General features: G+C 51.6%; 2 protein-coding genes and 1 long non-coding RNA gene across 5 annotated transcripts in view; all 3 read right to left on the bottom strand.

Annotated features, from left to right (window-relative positions):
• The window catches only part of LOC122172976 (zinc finger protein 585A-like), a 51,493-nt gene extending 51,221 nt beyond the window's left edge, over window positions 1–272 (bottom strand). The window contains exon 1 of the mRNA XM_065564348.1: window positions 168–272. The gene's annotated coding sequence lies outside the window, so the exon portion shown is untranslated. The remainder of the gene's footprint in view (window positions 1–167) is intronic.
• Window positions 1–20,839, bottom strand: part of LOC101933603 (zinc finger protein 850-like) — an 89,289-nt gene that overhangs the window by 23,133 nt on the left and 45,317 nt on the right. The gene's annotated exons all lie outside the window — the stretch shown is intronic.
• On the bottom strand, window positions 1,329–20,796 carry LOC112061400 (uncharacterized). 3 transcript variants are annotated; one of them, XR_010592050.1, is made up of 5 exons: window positions 20,287–20,796; window positions 19,413–19,519; window positions 17,797–17,904; window positions 14,404–14,530; window positions 1,329–6,922 (listed from the first exon to the last, which is right to left on the bottom strand). It is a non-coding gene; the product is annotated as an uncharacterized LOC112061400 (long non-coding RNA). The 3 variants fall into 3 exon arrangements; XR_010592051.1 differs by lacking the exon at window positions 19,413–19,519; XR_010592052.1 differs by lacking the exons at window positions 14,404–14,530; window positions 17,797–17,904; window positions 19,413–19,519; window positions 20,287–20,796 and adding an exon at window positions 8,458–9,747.

Genomic DNA, 20,839 nt, shown 5'->3' with positions numbered 1-20,839 from the left:
CCTGAGCTGCAGCCTTCGTCCGCACCAGCGCGGGCAGGGAAACAAAGCAGCAGATGGGGGTTGGGGGATGGGTGGTAACGTGATCCTGCCCCGCCCCGCACACACCGGGGGCTGGCGGCAGCTTTCCTGGGCCCAGGGCAGGGAATGGATGCGGGGGTCTCTCTTACCTTGCTCCAAGGGGCTGCGAGTCACTTCCTGCTGCTGGGCCTGAGCCCAGCGATCGCTCCCCCCAGAGCCGCCTCCCAGCTGCTCCTGGGTCCTAGCGATCAACCCATCGCGCTGCAGCATCTCTGTGTCCCGCTCCTGTTCCACTGACAGGCTCTCAGGACAGAAGGGAGGGACCGTCTTCCATCTAGCGCGGGGAATGGGTGACACATTTTTATAAAATACTCTAGGTCACAGGAGCTTTCTTTCCAGTGTCCCCGAAAAGGTGCAAATCCAGAGCACAAATTAACAGCCCCCCTTCCCCACTTGGTAATCTCTATAACCGATTGGGAGGTGCGGGGGGGGGCAGACTCATGATCTTTGAGCCCTTCTGGCTGCTGACCTAGTTCTGTCCCTGACCGCCCCCCCCCCCCAGGGTTCCACAGGGTGCAGGCCATGGACTGGGACACCCCCGGGGGTTGCGGGGGGAATTCCAGTATGACGGGGATGACTTCATCAGCTTCCATGTCCAGCCTCAGGATCCTTACCCCTGTCTGCATCCCGACTCCCCCCCCCCTCCCGGAGTCATGGCCCTGCTCCCAGCCCCACCTCAATTGGATCGGGGGGCACAGAGAGGTATAAGGGGGGGCACTGCACCCCTACTCTAAAAAGCATTCCACTGGGCTCAGAGCAATTCCAGCCTCTCTGTCTGTGCTTTGCCGGGCTAAACCAGTCATGGTGGCAGTCAGGATGCTGGGCAGATGCCCGTGTTGTGAACTCCTTAATGTGTAACCAGTAGAATTTTAATAGTTGAAATGGTTACTTTTTACATGCTATTTTCATCCCTAATCTGGATACCTGCCTTGTAGCTTCAGAGCCCTTAGGCGGATGCCTCCACCAACCCCCAAAGCTTCCCTGACTATTTGCAGTAAAAGAATTCCCCTCTGGCTGCTGGGAGGGAGGGGGTGAGCGAGGGATAGAGGGAGGTGGGCAGTGTAAAGTTTTGCCTCTGACACTGTGCACTGGGTAAGACACACAGGGGCCATTGTCTTAGGGATGGGTTTCAGAGTAGCAGCCGTGTTAGTCTGTGTTAGGTAAAAAGCAAGTCCTTACTCACCTCTCCAGCACCCGAGTTCGTGCGGAGTTGGTATGGGGCTCACAATCTGTCAGAGACCAGACACCAATTCGTTGATCAACGGGCTCACACTATCCTTAGCTTGAAAAGCTTCAGAGTAAGTGTGGCAAGTTTATTAGGGGTGAGCATCAATATTTATACACAGAAGTAAACAAAGTGATTAACAGATCATAATGGTCATGTATAATCAATCAAGATTCTACAGGATAAAACAGGTTAAAATGTAAATTCAAAAAGAGAAAAGGGGAGATGGCTACTTAAGGGGAGGGGGTGTCATGAGTAGTTCGCAGGTCAGAGCTTTGATTAAAAGTTCAGACAGAGATATCAAGTCTGGGTTAAGTTTAAGCTCATCAAAAGTTCAGACTCAACATTCCTCCATTTGTAGCTTTGGGATAACTATTTACCAAAAGCTACACCCCATTTTAAGGAGCCAAGGGCCGCTTGGCAATTTCAGCCTGGGCCAACTCGAAGAGAGTAAGGCCCTTGGCTGAAGTAGGAAAAGAATAAACTGACCCACATGAGCCTATGAGGGAGGGGACACACTGAATACAGCAACACAGTATTATAAGGATTACTATGGCCCCAACAATACCCACCAAGAGTTTTTTAACCCACCCAAATCCAGGCAGCCAATTCCATAAGGCTCCCCACCAATCATAAGGTGGCTGGCCAGAGGAGTAGTTCTTAGCCATTTCCCTTAGATGTTTGGTACGTTGAAAAGTGTCAGAGTAGGTGTCATTTACAAAAACACAGCATTCTTCATTTATGAGGGCGCAAGTTCCTCCCTGGGCTGCTAACATTATGTCTAAAGCCATTCGGTTTTGCAAAGCTAACTGGCGCAGCTGGGACATTTCCCCGGCCTGATTCTCAAATAGGGTCGCAGTTTCATTGGTTAAAGATTCTAGTAGTCCCTGTAGACGGATGACACCACCCCTCAAGCTAATGAGACCAGCCCACCGCTGCCACGACAAACCATCACGGATATTAATATCTCTGAAGGTTTCACGGATGTTACGAACGTGGGGAAAATGAGGGGGAGTGAGGGAGATGCGAGAAGGCGGTGTTAGCCACGCTAAGTAACATGACCCTGCCCAATCAGGGGAGAGAAAGAATAAGCTTTGGGCCCGCACACCCAGTATGTTCCATACAATGCGTTTCAGGTATTCCATTTCTCAAAGTAGGAGGTCCACCCGTTGGACCACTGTTCCCCTGGTAACGCAGAGGGGTTGTGGTGCGAACTGCAGAGGCACAATTTGGTAGTGGTGTTTTCAAAGGGCAGTGTAGTACTGCTTGAGCAGTTGTAGAAGGCAATCGTATGTCCCTTAGCAATTAGTTGGACACCCTCGTGATCTGAGCAGGGCTTCTTAAAAGCTGACTCTGAAGGCCTGCCCACCCATGAAAAAGTTGGATCGGGGTGAGGGATCCACATATGGGATAAGTGGGATGCGCAAGGCTTGAAGCCAAGATTTTTACTAAAGGCGGTGCCATTAAAATACATGTTGCATTTACTTGTTCCCACAAAAGTTGACCCCTTTTCTTTAACAAAACACAGTGATCCTGTCTGATTGGTTACCCTGAGATATCTGTTAATTGGCACTCCTGTTTTGTCCCATGTAAGATTGTGTTGGACTGGATCTTTTACTCTAGCCGGTGGCATCCAAGTCATATTAGCAGTGGTCAGGGGAATGGGTGTGAAGGGGAGTCCCTGTTCTGCATTTACTGGAAATTGAGTACATACCCAGCAATTACTTCTATTTCCTAAAATACGAGTTTTAACCTCGTGGGAATATCTAATAAAAGCATTATCTTCATAAGCAGAAAATCAACGAAAAAGGCACAATAAAAAACATACAGTTGTCAGAATAAAAGGTCCTCTCATTTTTGCCGAGTCAATTTAAGTCTGATGTCTGAAAGAGGTAAGCTGGTCCACTGGTCGGAGGCAGTGTCCTCAGTGGTGGCAAGAGCTGCTGGTCCGTCACTGTGGTCCACTACGGCTGGCTTGACGTGGGAGTGGTGGATCCAGGATTTGCATCCTTCCAGGAACACTGCAGTCTGGGTTGTTAAAAGAACCTGGTGGGGTCCAGTAAACCTCGGCTGGAGGGTGTCGCCACAAACGAACTTTTTGGCCCAGACGAAGTCCCCTGGTTGGAACGGGTGGATCTGTTCTTCCAGCGGCACGGTCTGGGAAAACTGCAAGGCTTTCCAAAGGGTACGGAGGCGAGCCTGTAGGGAGAGAAACTGGCACGCGGTCATATGATCCCCTCCCAATAGTGAAACATCAGCACGTGGTAGCGCCCCGCCTTTGAAAGGGGGGTGTCCATAGAGCAGTTCAAAGGGGGATAATCCCAATACACGGGTTGGGCGAGTACGAAGGTGAAACAGGACCAAGGGAAGTACCTGAGGCCACTTTAACCCTGTTTCCTGACAGTATTTAGCCAATGTAAACTTAAGCTCCCTATTCATACGCTCAACTTTCCCGCTAGACTAGGGGTGGTAGGGTGTATGAAAGGAGTGTGAAATGCCCAGTCCTTGTTCTAAATGGCCAAGGACATGACCAGTAAAGTGAGGTCCGCGATCTGAGTCAAGCACGAGAGGGATGCCAAAACCGGGTACAATGTCTCTAAGGAGAATCTTCGCCACTGTGGCAGCAGTACAATTAGCAGTAGGAAAAGTTTTGACCCAGGAAGTCAGAGGGCAAACCGAAACAAGGAGGTGCTTTTTCCCAAAAGCCTTTGGCATATCTGCAAAGTCAATTTGAAGATGTTGAAATGGAGCAGCAGGCGGAGGTCTTCCACCCTTAATTTTGTTAAGAGGCGGAGCAGGTCCATTACGCTGACATGTGCTGCATGCTTTCACTATTGACAGGCAGTAGGGTTGAATGCCTGGAGCATACCAAAAGCAAGCGATGGTGTCCACAAGGGCGTGCGTGCCATAGTGACCCCCCTTATCATGGTGCCAGCGAACTGCCATGGGGTATGTGGAGCGAGGGAGGCAGGCTCGGCCATCCGGCATAAGCCAGATCCCTTTGACCAGAGTGGCTCCGAGGCTCTCCCACGACTGTAGTTCAGCAGCGGGTACTGGTACGGGATGCGGTGGAGTAAAGGAGGAGGCTGCAATAGCCAACGTGGGCATGGCTAAGGGTAAGACGGCAGCCGTCTTGGCGGAGGCGTCAGCCAGGGCATTCCCACGGGTGACGGGCTATCATCTTTAGTATGGGCCCGGCAGTGAACTACAGCCAGGACCGAGGGTTCTTGGAGGGCGTCCAAAAGCTTGTGGATGAGGGGGAGGTGCTGAATGGGTTTACTGGCAGCTGTCTGGAAACCTCGAAACTTCCAGAGGTGGATGTGACAATGCACAACTCCAAAAGCATACTTGCTATCAGTAAAAATGGTAACGGTCTTACCAGCGGCCAACTGGCAAGCTCGGGCCAGGGCATAGAGTTCGGCGGCTTGGGCTCCCCAGTTGCCTGGCAGTGAGGCAGCCTCTTGAATGTCCCATTCAGAGGTGACTGCATAACCGGTGAAACGCTTGCCATCAACATAGAAGGAGCTTCCGTCCTAGAAGAGGATGCAATCAGGGTTGTCCAGTGGCATGTCAAACAGGTTGTCCCTTATCTGTAAGATGCTATAAACTACTTCCACACAGTTGTGCTGATCCTGGAGGACTGGCAGGTCAGGAAGCAAGGTAGCTGGATTAAGGGGCCCACACATTTCAAAAATTAGGTTAGTGTCTTCTAAGAGTTCGGCCTCTAGCTGTTGCTGACGATGGGCCGAAAAGACTTGGGTTGTGCCCCTACGCAGAAGGGCTGACAAGGCATGAGAGGTCCAAACCGTGGTAAAATGACCCAGGGTCAGGCTCTTTGCCTTTGTGATCAGCAGGGCAGCTGCTGCCAGAGTCCGGGTGCAGGATGGGGTTCCCTGAGCGACAGGGTCGATCTGCTGAGAGTAAAAAGCAAGTGGGAAATGGTGGGGCCCGCTCAGCTGGGTAAGGACGCCACTAGCAATTCCGCCCCTCTCGTGGACAAAAAGGTGAAAGGGTTTGCTGTAATTGGGGGGGCGGAGAGACATGGAGGAGGCCACACTGTCCTTGAGTAACTGAAAGGCTTGGATCGTGTCCGGGGACCACTGCAAAGGGTCAGGAGCAAGGTTAGCAGTGAGTCGGTGGAGCGGTTTGCTTAACTCCCTGCAGGACGGCAACCAGGGGTGACAGAAGCCAATTAATCCTAAGAAACCTCGAAGTTGTTTCTTGGTGTTTGGCAGAGGGCAGTTTTGGATAGTCTTTATGCGGACTGGGTCCATTTGTCTCCCCTCTGGGGTTAACAGGAAGCCCAGATATCGGACCTTCTGTGAGACCCACTGAATCTTGTTAGGGTCTACCTTGTGGCCTCTGGTGTGTAGGTATAATAAAAGTGCCTTACCATCGATGCGGAGGGCAGCTTCTTCGCGGTTACCTAATAGGATGTCATCTACGTATAGGACTAACGTGGATCCCTACGGACTGGTGAAGCCTTCCAAGTCGTGGCGGAGGCATTGGCTGAAAATCGTGGGGCTGTCTCTGTAGCCTTGAGGAAGTCGTTGCCAGACATAACTTTGTCCCTCCCAGGTGAAACCAAAGAGATACTGAGAGTCTGGGTGCACAGGAATGCTGAAAAAGGCTGATTTTAAGTCAATAACAGTGAACCACTCAGCATCCCAGGGGATTTGGCTGATGATAGTAGCTGGATCAGGAACTACTGCATGAAGAGGGACCACATACTGATTAACAACCCGTAGATCCTGTACAAAGCGCCAACGAATAGGGTCTCCGTCCTTTTTAGGAGGCTTTTTGACAGGCAGTATAGGGGTGTTACAGGGAGTGCACTGAGGGCGGACTAGCTTTTGTGCAATGAATCCCTCGATAATGGGGCGGATGCCCTCCCGGGCTTCCAGCGACAGGGGGTATTGAGGGACTGACGGGGGGGTTAAGGAGGGCTTCACTTGAATCCTTACTGGCTCTGCCGAAAGGAGCAGGCCAACATCAGTGTCAGAAATTCCCCAGAGGGTTAAAGGCAAGTCAGTGAGGTCAGGGGAGAGAGGGGGGGTATTTCCCAATTACCCTGAGTTGGGGCCGAATCTCCTAACACTGTCATCAATAATCCTACCCCTTCAGGAGTGCAGGTTAAAGTAGCCTCAAGCTTACAGAGTAAATCCCGGCCCATCAAAGGGATCGGACAAGCTGGGGAAAAAAGAAAACGGTGAGAAAAACATTTATCAGCATAAATAACATTTAGAGGCAAAATGAGTCCCAGAGACTGTGGGTTGCCCTCCACCCCAGTTGCAGTTTTAACCTCAGAGGATAGCCAGGGAGAGGGGGCATGATTTAAAAGAGAGAAAGTAGCTCCAGTATCAATGAGGAAGGAGACAGGCAGTCCTTGGACTGAAAGGGTTAGACGAGGCTCTTTGCTGGGAGGGGAGAAAGTGAGGAAGGAGCCGGCTAAAGACATTAAGGAAATAAGACCATCACATTGTTTGCCTTCGCCCCCGGGGTACCGTCATTGAGGAGGCTGAGTTTGCTGCAGCTGCTGCTGTTGCCCGTAGTTGATCCAGGCCTGGGGAACGGGCTGAGCTGGTGGTGCAGGGGTGTGTTCGTCCCTGGTGTAAGTATCTGTGGATGCAACCAGACCCTCTGGGCATATGCAACCTGCTGCATCTGCTTGATCTTTTGCCTAGTAATTACTCCTCCCGAGGTGTGCCCTTCCATTTCCCCCTTATCCCTCTGCAGAGATTCCGATCTGGAGTCCTGCAGATTCCCCTCTGTGCCCTGGAGAGAGTCCCCCTGCAGAGGAATAGGGGCAGGTGCAGTGGGGACCATCTGACGAGTCAAAACACGCCGTGGTTTACACCCTTCATCGAAATAACATGGAGGGGGTTCACTCTCGGGAGAATACCTGACTGCCATAATTTTTAAAGATTTCCACAGCTCTGCTGCTGTGTCCCAACAAAACCAGTAACATAACTGTCCCGGATGGTCTTTTTCGATCTGGCTCCTTACTCCTCTTAAGGAAGCCTGTTCGAAAGAGCCATACGAAGGCCACCTCATCTCCGGGTCGGCCAATACCGCGGTATACCCAGTCCAATTCCTTACACACAGTGTGTACAACTTCCTCCTAGACATTCCTGTCTGTACTGGGAGTTTCCCTTCGTTCCATAACTTATTTACAATCCCCAACAGACTCTCAAGAGGCACGCTAGTCCCTTGACCCATGGTGTCTGACAGGAGCCCTCCAACTGGCGTTTACCCTGCTGTCCAGTACACGACCCCTCAATATTGAATTGGCTGGGAGAAATCTCCCGTGGCGCCTGCCAATTCGTATATGAGTGGTCTGACCACTGGACAGAGGCACCGCACCAGAAGGAAATCCCGGACGAGCCCCCAAATTGTTAGGTAAAAAGCAAGTCCTTACTCACCTCTCCAGCACCCGAGTTCGTGCGGAGTTGGTATGGGCTCACAATCTGTCAGAGACCAGACACCAATTTGTTGATCAACAGGCTCACACTATCCTTAACTTGAAAAGCTTCAGAGTAAGTGTGGCAAGTTTATTAGGGGTGAGCATCAATATTTATACACAGAAGTAAACAAAGTGATTAACAGATCATAATGGTCATGTATAATCAATCAAGATTCTACAGGATAAAACAGGTTAAAATGTAAATTCAAAAAGAGAAAAGGGGAGATAGCTACTTAAGGGGAGGGGGGTGTCATGAGTAGTTCGCAGGTCAGAGCTTTGATTAAAAGTTCAGACAGAGATATCAAGTCTGGGTTAAGTTTAAGCTCATCAAAAGTTCAGACTCAACATCTGTATCCGCAAAAAGAACAGGAGTACTTGTGGCACCGTAGAGACTAACTCTGGCTGGCTTCAGAACTTCCTCAGCCTGTGCCAAGGTCTGCACCGGCCCCTGCAGCCACTGAACAGCAGAGTCACAAATGGCAGGAGGGGACAGGGTGTGTGGGGACCATCAGGAGGCTCTGAAACTCCTGTGAAGAGCACCAAACTTCGATCTGTCTCGTTCGCCATCTGTCCCGGGCTCACAGAGCTCACACTGTGGTTCCCATAGAGGAGGCTGCCCAGGAGTACAAGGTAGGGAATTCCTGTCAAGTTTAATGGATTTTAATTACAGGCTAATTTCACTGAAAATTACCTGGCACAGGCATGATGCATCATCATTCAGCTCTGTAAACCCTTCATGGTACGGGAGATGCTGTGTCATAACCATAGAGCTAAGGGTAGCCTCGAATTCCTCCTTACCTATAGGAGTTTAAGAAGCTCAAATAACCTGGTTGGCACCTGACCAAAAGGACCAATGGGGAAAGAAGATACTTTCAAATCTGCGGGGGAAGGGGATGCTTTGTTTGTGCTCTTTGTTCCTGTTCTCTCCCTGAGCCAGAGAGGGACCAGGCAGAAAAAAAAAACATCTCTTAAAACCAATTTAAAATTAAATTAAAATGCTGATCTTACGCCACCAGCCTGCTCAGCTCGCTGCCAGCCTGGGGGTCTGTTCACCTAGGCCGGCAGCAGACTGATCAGGGCCTGCGACTGGGACCCCAGACCTGGGGGGAGGGGTGTTTCAGGAGTCAGGGCAGGGGGCTGGGGGAGGGGGTTCAGGGCAGAAAGCTGGGGTGTGTGTAGGGGGTTCAGAGATCAGGGCAGAGGGCAGAGGGTTGGGGGGTGCAGGGCAGAAGGCTGGGTGTGTGTTGGGCTGTGGGGGGGTTCATGGCAGAGGGCTGAGGGGCGTGGGGGGAGTGCAGGGCAGAAGGCTGAGTGTGTGTGGGGGTTCAGGGCAGAGGGCTGGGTGGTGTGGGGGTTCAGGGCAGAAGGCTGGATGTGTGTTGGGGTGTGGGGGGGTTCAGGGCAGATGGCTGGGGGCATGGGGGTGCAGGGCAGAAGGCTAAGTGTGTGGGGGGGTTCATGGCAGAGGGATGGGGCTGTGGGGGTACAGGGCAGAAGGCTGGGTGTGTGTTGGGGTGGAGGGGGTTCAGGGCAGAGTGGTGGAGGGTGCAGGGCAGAAGGCTGGGGTGCTCCCAGCCCCCTGCCCTGAGCAGCTCATGGCAGGGGGCTGGAAGGGATATGCCCTGTTCCCCAGGCTCCGTCCTATGTCTCTCTGCCTCCTCTATGGAGCTGCCGCTCTTCCCCCTCCCCTTTGCTAGGGCCATCAGCTGATTGGTGCAGGGACCAAGAGGAGGCGGGGCAGGAAAGCACCATGATGGGGGAAGAAGTGGGGGAGGGGGAAGCTTGGCTGCCGCAGAACCAAGCTTCTGCCTCCTGCCCCCACAGGGGAGAGCGGTGGGCGGGTGGGGGGCTGAGTGGGGTTGGGGGCCGGGACCACGGCAGGGAGCTGCGTGCCATCTAAAATCGGCTCGCGTGCCGTATTTGGCACGCATGCCGTAGGTTGCCGACCCCTGATCTAGAATGACAAAAATAGTAAGTAAAGCCAGGCAAGGCATGCTAGATTATCTTTTGTTTTAGCTTGTGAATTTTCCCTTTCAGGAAAAAAGAACAGGAGTACTTGTGGCACCTTAGAGACTAACAAATTTTTCATTAGTCTCTAATAAATTTGTTAGTCTCTAAGGTGCCACAAGTACCCCTGTTCTTTTTGCGGATACAGACTAACACGGCTGCTACTCCATAACCCTTTCAGGAAGTTAACTACCCTGCCCTCAGGCAGAAAAAGAAAAACTCCAGCTGCTCTCAGCTTTAAAAAAAATGTCCTTTTTGAAAAAAAAACCTCCCTGCTTTTCAAGCAGCCAGAAGGAGAGGAAAAAAATCCTTTTAAACCCTCTGTGCTTCTGGTTCAAAATGATCCCACCGCTCTGCCACCATGTCAGGGTTCCCTCCCCACTCTGAACTCTGGGGTACAGATGTGGGGACCTGCATGAAAGCCCCCCTAAGCTTATTTCTACCAGCTTAGGTTAAAAACTTCCCCAAGGCACAAATCCTTTGTCCTTGGACGGTATGCTGCCACCACCAAGCGATTTAGACAAAGGATCAGGGAAAGGACCACTTGGAGTTCCTATTTCCCCAAAATATCCCCCAAGACCCTATACCCCCTTTCCTGGGGAAGCTTGAGAATAATATCCTCACCAATTGGTTACAAAGTGAGCAGAGATCAACCCCCCCTGGGTCTTAGGACACTGAAAATCAATCAGGTTCTTCAAAGAAGAATTTTATTTAAATAAAATCTAAAAGAATCACCTCTGTAAAATTGGGATGGAAGATAACTTTATAGGGTAACAAAAGATTCACAAACACAGAAGAACTCCCTCTAGGCTTAGTTTCAAAGTTACAAAACAAAAGAAAATTCACAAGCTAAAATAAAAGATAATCTAGCATGCCTTGCCTGCCTTTACTTACTATTTTTGTAATTCTAGATCGGGGTCAGCAACCTTTCAGAAGTGGTGTGCCGAGTCTTCATTTATTCACTCGCATTTAAGGTTTCGTGTGCTAGTAATACATTTTAACGTTTTTAGAAGGTCTCTTTCTCTAAGTCTGTAATATATAACTAAACTATTGTTGTATGTAAAGTAAATAAGGTTTTTTAAATATTTAAGAAGCTTTATTTAAAATTAAATTAAAATGCAGAGCCCCCCGGCCCGGTGGCCGGGACCCAGGCAGCATAAGTGCCACTGAAAATCAGCTCACGTGCCGCCTTCAGCATGCGTGCCATAGGTTGCCTACCCCTGTTCTAGATGCTTATTTCCATAGGCAGGGTTTTAAGAGAGGTTTTTTTTCTGCCTGGTCCCTCTCTGGCTCGAAGAGAGAACAGGAACAGAGAGCACAAACAAAGCCTTCCGCCCCCACCCCCCGATTAGAAAGTATCTTCTTTCCCCATTGGTCCTTTTGGTCAGGTGCCAACTGGGTTATTTGAGTTTCTTAACCCCTTACAGGTAAGGAGGAATTCTAGACTACCCTTAGCTATATCGTTATGACATGCTGTAACAAAATAACTGATTTGATAGAGTGGCAGCAAAGGCAAGTCTTTAACGATACCTGATGTGGGAAAATTAGGGTTACCATATTTCAGCAAGCAAAAAAGAGGACGGGAGGAGCCCCGCCCTAGCCCCCCCTGCCCCTCCCACTTCCCGCCCCCCCCAGAACCCCCAACCCTCCCCCTGTTCCTTGTCCCCTGACTGCCCCCTCCTGGGACTCCTGCCCCTAACTGCCCCCCAGGACTCCACTCCCTATCTAAGCCTCCCTGCCTCTTGTCCCCTGACTGCCCCAACCCTTATCCACACCCCCACCCCCAGACAGACCCCTGGGACTCCCACGCCCCATCCAACCACTCCCCACCCCCTGACAGGCCCCCCCAGAACTCCCAACCCATCTAAACCCCTCTGCTCCCTGTCCCCTGACTGCTCCGATCCCTCTCCCCACTCCTGCCCCCTGACAGCTCCCCCCCAGAACTCCAGCCCCCCACCCCCCCGCTCCTTGTCCCCTGACTGCCCCCTCCTGGGACCCCTGCTCCTAACTGCCCTCCAGAACCCCACCCCCTACCTAAGACAGGGGAGAGCTGCCGGCTCAGAATGCAGGGCGGAGCTCCTCTACAGCTGCTCCGGAGTCCAGCCCATGACTTTCCTGCAGCCCTCCCAGCCGCTCGCTCTGCTCTGCCGGGGGAGGGGGGAAATCCCGGACATTTTGAGTTATTTACAAATTCCCCCCGGACGCTATTTTTAGCACAAAAAGGAGGACATGTCCGGATAAATCTGGACGAATGGTAACCCTAGGGAAAATGTCCTCTGAGATTCTGATGGGGATTATTGAAAATCTTCATCATATAAAGAATTCTACCAATCCCAAAGGATCAGAAACATCACTCACCAAGTTAATGAAAACTTCAGTTCTTACCCAAATACAGTAACTCCTCACTTAAAGTCATCCAGGTTAAGGTTGTTTCATTGTTATATTGCTGATCAATTAGGGAACACGCCCGTTTAAAGTTGTGCAATGCTCCCTTCTAACATCATTTGGCAGCTGCCTGCTTTGTCTACTGCTTGCAGGAAGAGCAGCCCGTTGGAGCGAGCTGGTGGGGGCTTGGAACCAGGGTGGACCGGCAGGCCCCCATCAGCTCCCCGTTCCCCAAGTTCCCTGCGCAGCAGCTGCCTGCAGTTCAGCTGTGTCCCTCCCCGCACTGCCATTTGCTGCTCCTGCCCTCTGCCTTAGAGCTGCTCCGTGAGACACCTGCTTGCTGTGCCGGGGGGAGGGAAGGAAGAGGGGAGCTAATGTCAGGGTGTCCCCCTACCCCCTGCTCCTGCACCACACTTATCCCATCTTCCATAGAGCAGGGGAGACACCCCAGGGCTGCAGTCTCAGCAAGCTGATCTAATTAACAGTGAGGTGTACTTAAGGCAAATGCTCAAATCTCCCTCCATTTCTGCTGCCTTGCAGAGTGAGAGAGTTAACCCTTGAGGGCCCAGGCAATTGCTAGTTCATCATTTAGCAGTAAGGGAAATATCCCACCCTCTGACTCCTCCACCTCAACCAAGCTTCACAATCATCATCACTGTGTACCAGTATTAAATTGTTTGTTTAAAACTTATATTGTGTGTGTGTGTGTGTGTGTGTGTGTGTGTGTGTGTGTGTGTGTGTGTGTGTGTGTGTGTGTGTGTGTATATATATATATATATATATAGTCTTTTGTCTGGTGAAAAAAAATTCCCTGGAACCTAACCCCCTCATTTACATTAATTCTTATGGGGAAATTGGATTTGCTTAACATCGTTTTGCTTAAAGTCGCATTTTTCAGGAACAGAACTACAATGTTAAGTGAGCAGTTACTGTACACGCTTAAAGCCAATTCTTGTTAACTAAACTACGATTTATTAAAAGAAAAAAAGATAGCATTGGCTAAAAGTTCATTAGACATACAAATGCGAATAGAGTCCTTAGGTCAATTTCACCATAGAGATGGCACGTTAGAATTGAAAAGAGTCCTTTTCAGAATCATTTCATCACTTTCTAGTCCAATATCCAAATGTTCAATATCAGGGCAGTCCAGAGGGGACTGGAGATCTCAGTCTTCCGACTCAAACTCACCCTGAATAAAGCTTAAGAAGATCGGAGATGAAAGGATCAGGACCCAAGAGTTTATATAGACATTTTTGCAGGCTCTCGACAGCAGGCAGTCCTTGGGTGAACAATAGGTTTTGGAAGTAACCTCCTATTTCCCAAACATCACAGGTAATAAAACTACATTGGATTAACATAAGGTAATTAATTATCCATTAAACCATTCATAGACAGTTTACCACAAACTTTAAAGATATATATGTATACAATGATATTATTACACCCAAGTTTCATCTAAATGTTATATTTCCTTTTGACTTCTGAATTAACAAAATACAGTCCTAGACGGGAACCCTTTGGTTACACTGTTTATCTATAGCTTCTTACAGATTAACATAGACTATTACAATTGCTATCTTCTAGTGCTGTCAAACAATTAAAAAAAAAATAAAAAAATTATCATGATTATTCACACTGTTAAACAATTATAGAATACCATTTATTTAAATATTTTGGATTATAGCCCACAAAAGCTTATGCCCAAATAAATTTTTTAGTCTCTAAGCTGCCACAAGGACTCCTTGTTGATTTGCAGAATACAAAGTTTGCACTTTATACCAAATCAGGATGTGTGGAGGATTGAGAGAGCGTCTGTCAGAAAGGACATTCCATGATTGGAACCTGTCCCTGTGCTGTGCTGGGGAATGTGGAATCTAAGAGGACCAGAATATGGTCACTGAGCCCCCTCAGTGAGGTGAGAGGAATTGTGATACACACCCAGCTCTAGTGTTAAACCCCTGCCTATTTCTAAACCTGTGCAGCGCAGAGCCCTCCACATGGCAGCAGCTGTTCCAAAGGAGGAGGGAGAAGAGGGATTCTGTGAGCGACCGAGAAACAACACAGACAGGACAATACACGGCTTCTCCACCTTGCAAACTAAGGGTGTTGACTGGGGATGATTTAGTATGTGCCTTAGGTTTTGACACCCTGGTCTCATTGGAGAGTGATGAGGGAAGAACCTGACCGGTGTCAGACATGCAGACCCTCCCAGCTTCCAATAACCAAGGGGCCAGGAATCCCTTACCCAGCAAGGTCACTGTCTCTTAGTTCTCCCGCATGACGTCCCTGTAGAGGGCTCTCTGAGCGGGGTCCAGAAGAGCCCCCTGCCCCTGGGTGAAATACACAGCGACCTCCTCGGCGGTCACCAGCATCTGAAACAACAAGAGCCCCCCCTCAGCACCTGCTGCCCCAGCCACTATCCTGCTAGTCAAGGGGGAGGAAGGACAGAGAAGGAGAATCCTTCCCGCACCTGGTTCAGAGCAGCCAGGAGGCTTCAGGGGGTGGGAAAAGGTGAGAGCTCCTTGTCCCCCACAGCACACGGAGGTGGTCAGGGTCTTCTCATTTCCCACATGCCTGCCAGCCACAGGCTGATACGGGAAGCAGAGCTCTGAGCCTGGGACAGGGACAGAAATCCCAACAGCTTCCCTTAGTATTTCACAGCAGCTTCTGACCAGTGGGGTCAGGCTCCAGCACTGGGAGTCTGGTCAGTTTTCCCAGCCCTGCCCAGGGGGGTGTTTCCAGGTTAAGAAATAGGGGAATGTTTCCCCTCCCCCAAACCCGCCAATGGGCCTGTTCAGAAAATTAGGCCCAGGTTGATCATGTTCCAGCAGGTTTATCAAACCCCGTCCCACCATGTGTGTTTAACCCCTTTGCAGTACTCCTCCTGCACCACCAAAAGCTCCCTAAAAATCCCCTACATGAGCTGGCTCCATCCCTTCCCTGTCCCCTGGAAGACGGGCCGATCTGGAGTGAAACATGGACGGGATTCCTCAGCCTGTCAGGGCAAGAGGGGCGAGGGGGGAGGTTACAGAAGGGGCTGGAATCCATGTCACTTCCTGATTCCCCCAGGCTCTCTCCGTGCAGACAGACACCCTGATTCTATGACTCTGCGGGAATGTTCTTAATGTTTTCTCTGAATACTGTGCGTGCCTCAGTTTCCCCATGTGTTACAAGGAATAGCTTAGTGGTTTCTGCATTAGTCTGCTAAACCCAGGGTTGTGAGTTCAATCTTTGAGGGGTCCATTTAGGGAACTGGGGTAAAAATCTGTCTGGGGATTGGTCTTGCTTTGAGCAGGGGGTTGGACTAGATGACCTCCTGAGGTCCCTTCCAACCCTGATATTCTGTGATTCTATGACAAGTATCAAGCTGGTGAGATACAGGTGTGTGATCATTACAGAGTCCTCTAGAGGGCAGGTGTTACTGCAGAGTGGCTGCCTGGGCACAGAGAATGGCCAAAATTCTGTATCCGGGCAAGTGGTGGGTGGAGCCCTTCCTCTGCAAGGAGCCAGCGGAAGGTGCTGGAGAACTGCAAGAGAGGGGGAGTGTTTTCCTGGGAAAGAGGGAAAGCAGGGAGGAGGGCCAGCTGGGTGTCACTGAGGATGGGGGGCTGGAAGCAGGTCAATCTCCTGGTTCGGGACTCAGCGGAGAGAGCTCGGGATTCCCCCCCTAGATGGACTTTAGTGAATGCTCCTGATTTCTGTGCTAACAAGCTCTGTTCTATGCTGTGTTCCCAGTGACCAATAAACCCGTCTGTTTTCCAAGCTGGCTGAGAGTCACAGCTGACTGCGGAGGTGGGGTGCACGACCCATGTGGGGGAGCGGGTCAGGCTTCTCCTTAGGCTGCCTCAGGGATTCAGTCTGGGGACAGAGAGGCTGGGGCCACACGCTCAGCAGGTGGAGGGGATGTTGGGGGTGCTCAAGGGCTGGGGTCCTGCCCCTACAGTGTGGGGGAACTTGCCTCCCCCAGCCCTATGTTCACCAACCACCAGCTGTACCCCATTCTTATCCCTGGCTCTCAGTCCCAGGCAGGGGGACTGAAACAATCTGGGGGACACTGAACCCCATTGAATCGAAGTGTAAACCCTGGCTAGGATGGAAACCCCTTCAAGCCAGGGGGTGCGGCAGGGCCCCACCATCCTAGATCCAACATCTGTGCAGCCCCCTGGCCCTGATTGTGCCTCTGGGCCCTGCTCCTTCCCTGGCCCCCAGCTGGAGCCCCCCCACCCTGCATTCAGTTTGTCCCCTGCCTACCTGCTGCCCCTTCCTATTCCGTGTGGATGGTCGGGGCATGGAAACAAAGCAGCAGATGGAGGGTTGGGGGTATGGGTGGGAACGTGATCCTGCCCCCACCCGACACACACCGGGAGCTGGCGGCAGCTTTCCCGGGTCCAGGGCAGGGAATCGCAGCCACCTCCGCTGGGAGCAGCCTGGGGCCAAACCTCCCCCTGCAACCCGGGTGTGACGGGGGGGGGGGGGGAGGTGGGTCTCTTTCACCTTCCCTCTGAGCGGGACCCCCTGGGGCAGGGGCCGGGCCAGGAAGGGCCGTGGCCTGGTTGGGGGCTCTGCCCTGGGAGAGGCTCCTGGGGAGCAGCGGGAAGGGCCCTGCTGGAGATTCCCCTCTCCCGGCTGCAGCCAGGGCTCCGGGCTCCCAGTACCAGCCGCCGGGGCTCGGGGATCTCGCCAGGAGCCTGGATCCAGAGTCACCGCAGCCACTGCGAGTCACTTCCTGCTGCTGGGACTGACCCCAGGGATCACCCCCCCCCAGTCTTTTAAATAAATAAATAAATACATTAAATTAATGGAAATATCCCATCTTGTAGAACTGGAAGGAACCAAGGTCATTAAGTCCAGCCCCCTGCCTTCACTAGCAGGACCAAGTACTGATTTTGCTCAGATCCTTTAGTGGCCCCCTCAAGGATTGAACTCATAACCCTGGGTTTAGCAGGCCAATGCTCAAACCACTGAGCTATACCTCCCCCCTTCCCCTTCCATGAGGCCCCGCCCCTGCCCTGTCTCTTCTCCACCTCCTCCTCCAAGCGGTTTTAATAATATATATACACGCAGTAAAGCCCCCGCCCCTGCACTGGGCTGCACCACCACTCCATCCCTGCTCTGCCTTTTCCAGGGGTGGCAGGTTTGTAGAAATTTTGGTGGTGACCAAAACCTGCCCCCCAAACTCCGCCCCCACCTGTCCTCCCCCTCCCTCATGAGCCATGGATACCGCACCCTCTTTCCCTCCCTCCCCCCGTGCCAGGCTGCTCTTGCTCTCACAGCCTCCCCTCCCCATGTCCCCCCTTTCCACCACAGTGACCCCCCCATTCAGAGTTTCCCTCTATTGCAGCCCTGTTCCCATCTGGCCCCTAAGTCTTCCCTGATTCCCCTGCATCGCCCCATCCCCCCTTCAGCCATTCCCTGCCTCCTGCATCTGCCCTGGACCCATCTCTCATCCTCCTCAATCCCACCTTATCTACACCCCCTTGCCCTCTTCAGCCCTCTTTCAGCTCCCCTCCTCTTCCTCTGTCCCACCCAGGAGTGGCTGTCCCAGCCCCAGCGCACCACGGGTTGGCTTCCCCCTACTCTGCACACAGTGGGTGCTGGCAGGTGTCATATAGGAAACATCTCTGTAGCAATGTGCTACCTGTACCAGTTGCTGAGGAATCTTTAGCGCATCTGGCATGTAAATATCTTGTGACTCCGGCTGCAACAGTGTCATAAGATTGCCTCTTCTCACTTGCAGCATTACCTCCTGCAAATGGAAACAAACTTGTTTGTCTAAGCCAGGGGTGGGTAAACTTTTTGGCCCGAGGGCCACATCAGGGTTGTGAAACTGTATGGAGGGCCAGGTAGGGAAGGCTTTGCCTCCCCAAACAGCGTGGCCCCCACCCCCTATCTACCCCCTCTCACTTCCCAACCCCGACTGCCCCCCTCAGAACATCCTACACTTCCAACCCCCCTGCTCCTTGTCCCCTCACTGCCCTGACTCCTACCCACACCCCTGCCCCCTGACAGGCCCCCCGGGACTCCCATGACTATCCAACTGCTCCCTGTCCCCTGACTGCCCTGACCCATATCCACATCCCTGCTCCTAACGCCCCCCCCCAGACCCCACCCCCTATCCACCCGCCTTGCTCCACCTCTGCTGACTTCCCAATCCAACTGCCTCCTGCTCCCTGTCCCCTCACTGCCCCCTGGGACCTCCTGCCCCTTATCCAACTCCTCCCTGGCTCACCACCCCATTACCATGGCGCTCAGAGCGGCAAGAGCTCACTGTCCCGCCAGAGCCAGCCATGTCACTCAACACTGCCTGGCAGGAGCATTGGTCCAGTGCGCTGGCAGCGCGGCGAGCTGAGGCTGCGGGGCAGGGGAAACAGCCGGGGAGGGGCCGGGGGCTGGCCTCCCCAGCCAGGAGCTCAGGGGCTGGGCAGGACGGTTCCGCAGGCCGAATGTGGCCCAGGGATTGTAGTTTGCCCACCTCTGGTCTAAGAAATTGGCTGAACAAGAAGTAGCACTGAGTGGACGTCTAGGCTCTAAAATTGTACATTGTTTTATTTTGAATGCAGGTGTTTTTTACATAATTCTATGTTTGTAAGTTACACTTTCCGGATAAGGAGATTGCACTACAGTACTTGTATGAGGTGAATTGAAAAATAATATTTCTTTGGGGGGGGTTACAGTGCAAATACTTGTAATAAAAAATAAAGTGAGCATTGTACACTAAGTATTCTGTGTTGTAATTGAAATCAATATATTTGAAAATGTAGACAACACCCAAAAATATTTAGAGAAATGCTATTCTATCATTGTTTAACAGTGCAATTAATCACATGATTAATCAGGATTAATTTTTTTAAATCACTTGAAATCCCTAATTCCAACTGATTTCTTTGATAAAAGTATATGGTAAAAAAGAGAAAGGCAGCGATTTTTCATTAATAGTAGCTGCGACACTTTTGTATTTTTCTGTCGGATTTTGGAAGCAAGTTATTTTTAAGTGAGCCAAGTAGGCAAGCCAGATCAGACTCCTGAAAGGGGTGAAGTGGTGGGGAAAGGCTGAGAGCCACTGGCATATAGGACCAATAGAAAGAGCACACTGGAGAACAGACAATCAGGGGGGAACTTCAGCGGTTTTCTGGACTATAACTGGGGGACAAGAACAGCACCTGTGATACTTCAGGCAGTGGCGTAGCCAGGTGGAGGGAACAGGGAGAGGGAGGGGGGAAAAAAGTAGTCATCCGCTGTGACACCTTTACTCACCCGGCTGCGCTCCGGGTCTTTGGCGGTGGGCCCTTCACTCGCTCCGGGTGTCTTAGGTGGCACTGAAGGTCCCGCTGCCAAAGTGCCACCGGAAGCCTGGAGTGCCGCTGGGTGAGTCAAATAAAAGCGCCATAGTGGGTGATGCCTTTTTTTTTTCCACTCCCCCGGGTGAGTACAAAGGTGCCAAGAAATTGACAAGGCGCCACTTGTGCTCAGTGGGGGAGCAGCCACTCCCCCGCTCCCCTCCTAACTACGCTACTGATCGGGACAGAAGACGGGGTAAGGGGCCCAAAGCTGGACGTGGAAGCTGATGAAATCATCCCTGTCGTACTGGAATTGCCCCCCCAACCCCCGAGCGTGTCCCAGTCCATGGCCTGCACCCCGTGGAACCCTGGGGGTGGGGGCAGGAACAGAAATAGGTCAACAGCCAGAAGTGGTCAAAGATCACGAGTTTACCACTCCCTGCCCCCCCAATCAGCATACAGAGATTACCAAATTTGAGTGCTTTTATTTGTCCTCTGGATTTGCACCTTTCCAGGGACACTGGGAAGAAAGGTCCTGTCACCTAGAGCCTGAGGGTGTGTGGCCACCGCCAGAGTACGTGTCTGACCTGCAGCATCCCTGCAGCATAGCCAGGGCCTGGGCAGGAGGCCTGGGACGTGCGAGGGACAGACTGTGAACTGCCCTGGCATCCCACAGACACTGTTTGTGCTTCCCCCGTGCCCACAGAGTGGGGCTAAGTGTTTTCCTTTGGCCTTTCCCATTGTTTCCTGATTGTTTTTAATTACTTGCTGTTTAATAAATTACATTTGTTCTGGGGTATAGACAATGGCCAGGGAAGAGGTCAGGGAAGCGTCCAGAGCGGAGAAAGTACCTGGAGTGGGGACGCTGTAGCCCGGGTCCTGAGTGGTCACAACCAGGTTGGGGGACGAGTCCCTCAGGAAGCCTGGGCCCAGCCTTGTTGGGGTTATAAGGACTTTTCCACACAGGAGAGTGGAAGGGGAACCCTCAGGGTGAAGCAGGCTCTGGGTGAAGGAAGAGAGAGCAAGGACTCAGATCCTTCTGCTATTCGATTCCACCTGGGGGGTGTTTAAGTCAGGAAAAAGCAAGAGAGAGTCCTGTGGCACCTTTAAGATTAACAGATGTATTGGAGCATAAGCTTTCGTGGGTGAATGCCCACTTCGTCGGATGCATGTAATAGAAATTTCCAGGGGCAGGTATAAATATGCTGGCAAGAACCAGTCAGGAGATAACAAGGTTAGTTCAATCCGGGAGGGTGAGGTGCTCTGCTAGCAGTTGAGGTGTGAACACCAAGGGAGGAGAAACTGTTTCTATAGTTGGATAGCCATTCACAGTCTTTGTTTAATCCTGATCTGGTGGTGTCAAATTTGCAGCCAACTACAGAAGAAGCAGGGCTAGATGCTCAT

The sequence above is a fragment of the Chrysemys picta genome, chromosome 12 (assembly GCF_011386835.1).
Source record: "Chrysemys picta bellii isolate R12L10 chromosome 12, ASM1138683v2, whole genome shotgun sequence".
In the NCBI taxonomy this organism is placed as follows: Eukaryota; Metazoa; Chordata; order Testudines; family Emydidae; genus Chrysemys; species Chrysemys picta.
This window is presented reverse-complemented; position numbering and strand designations above follow the sequence as displayed.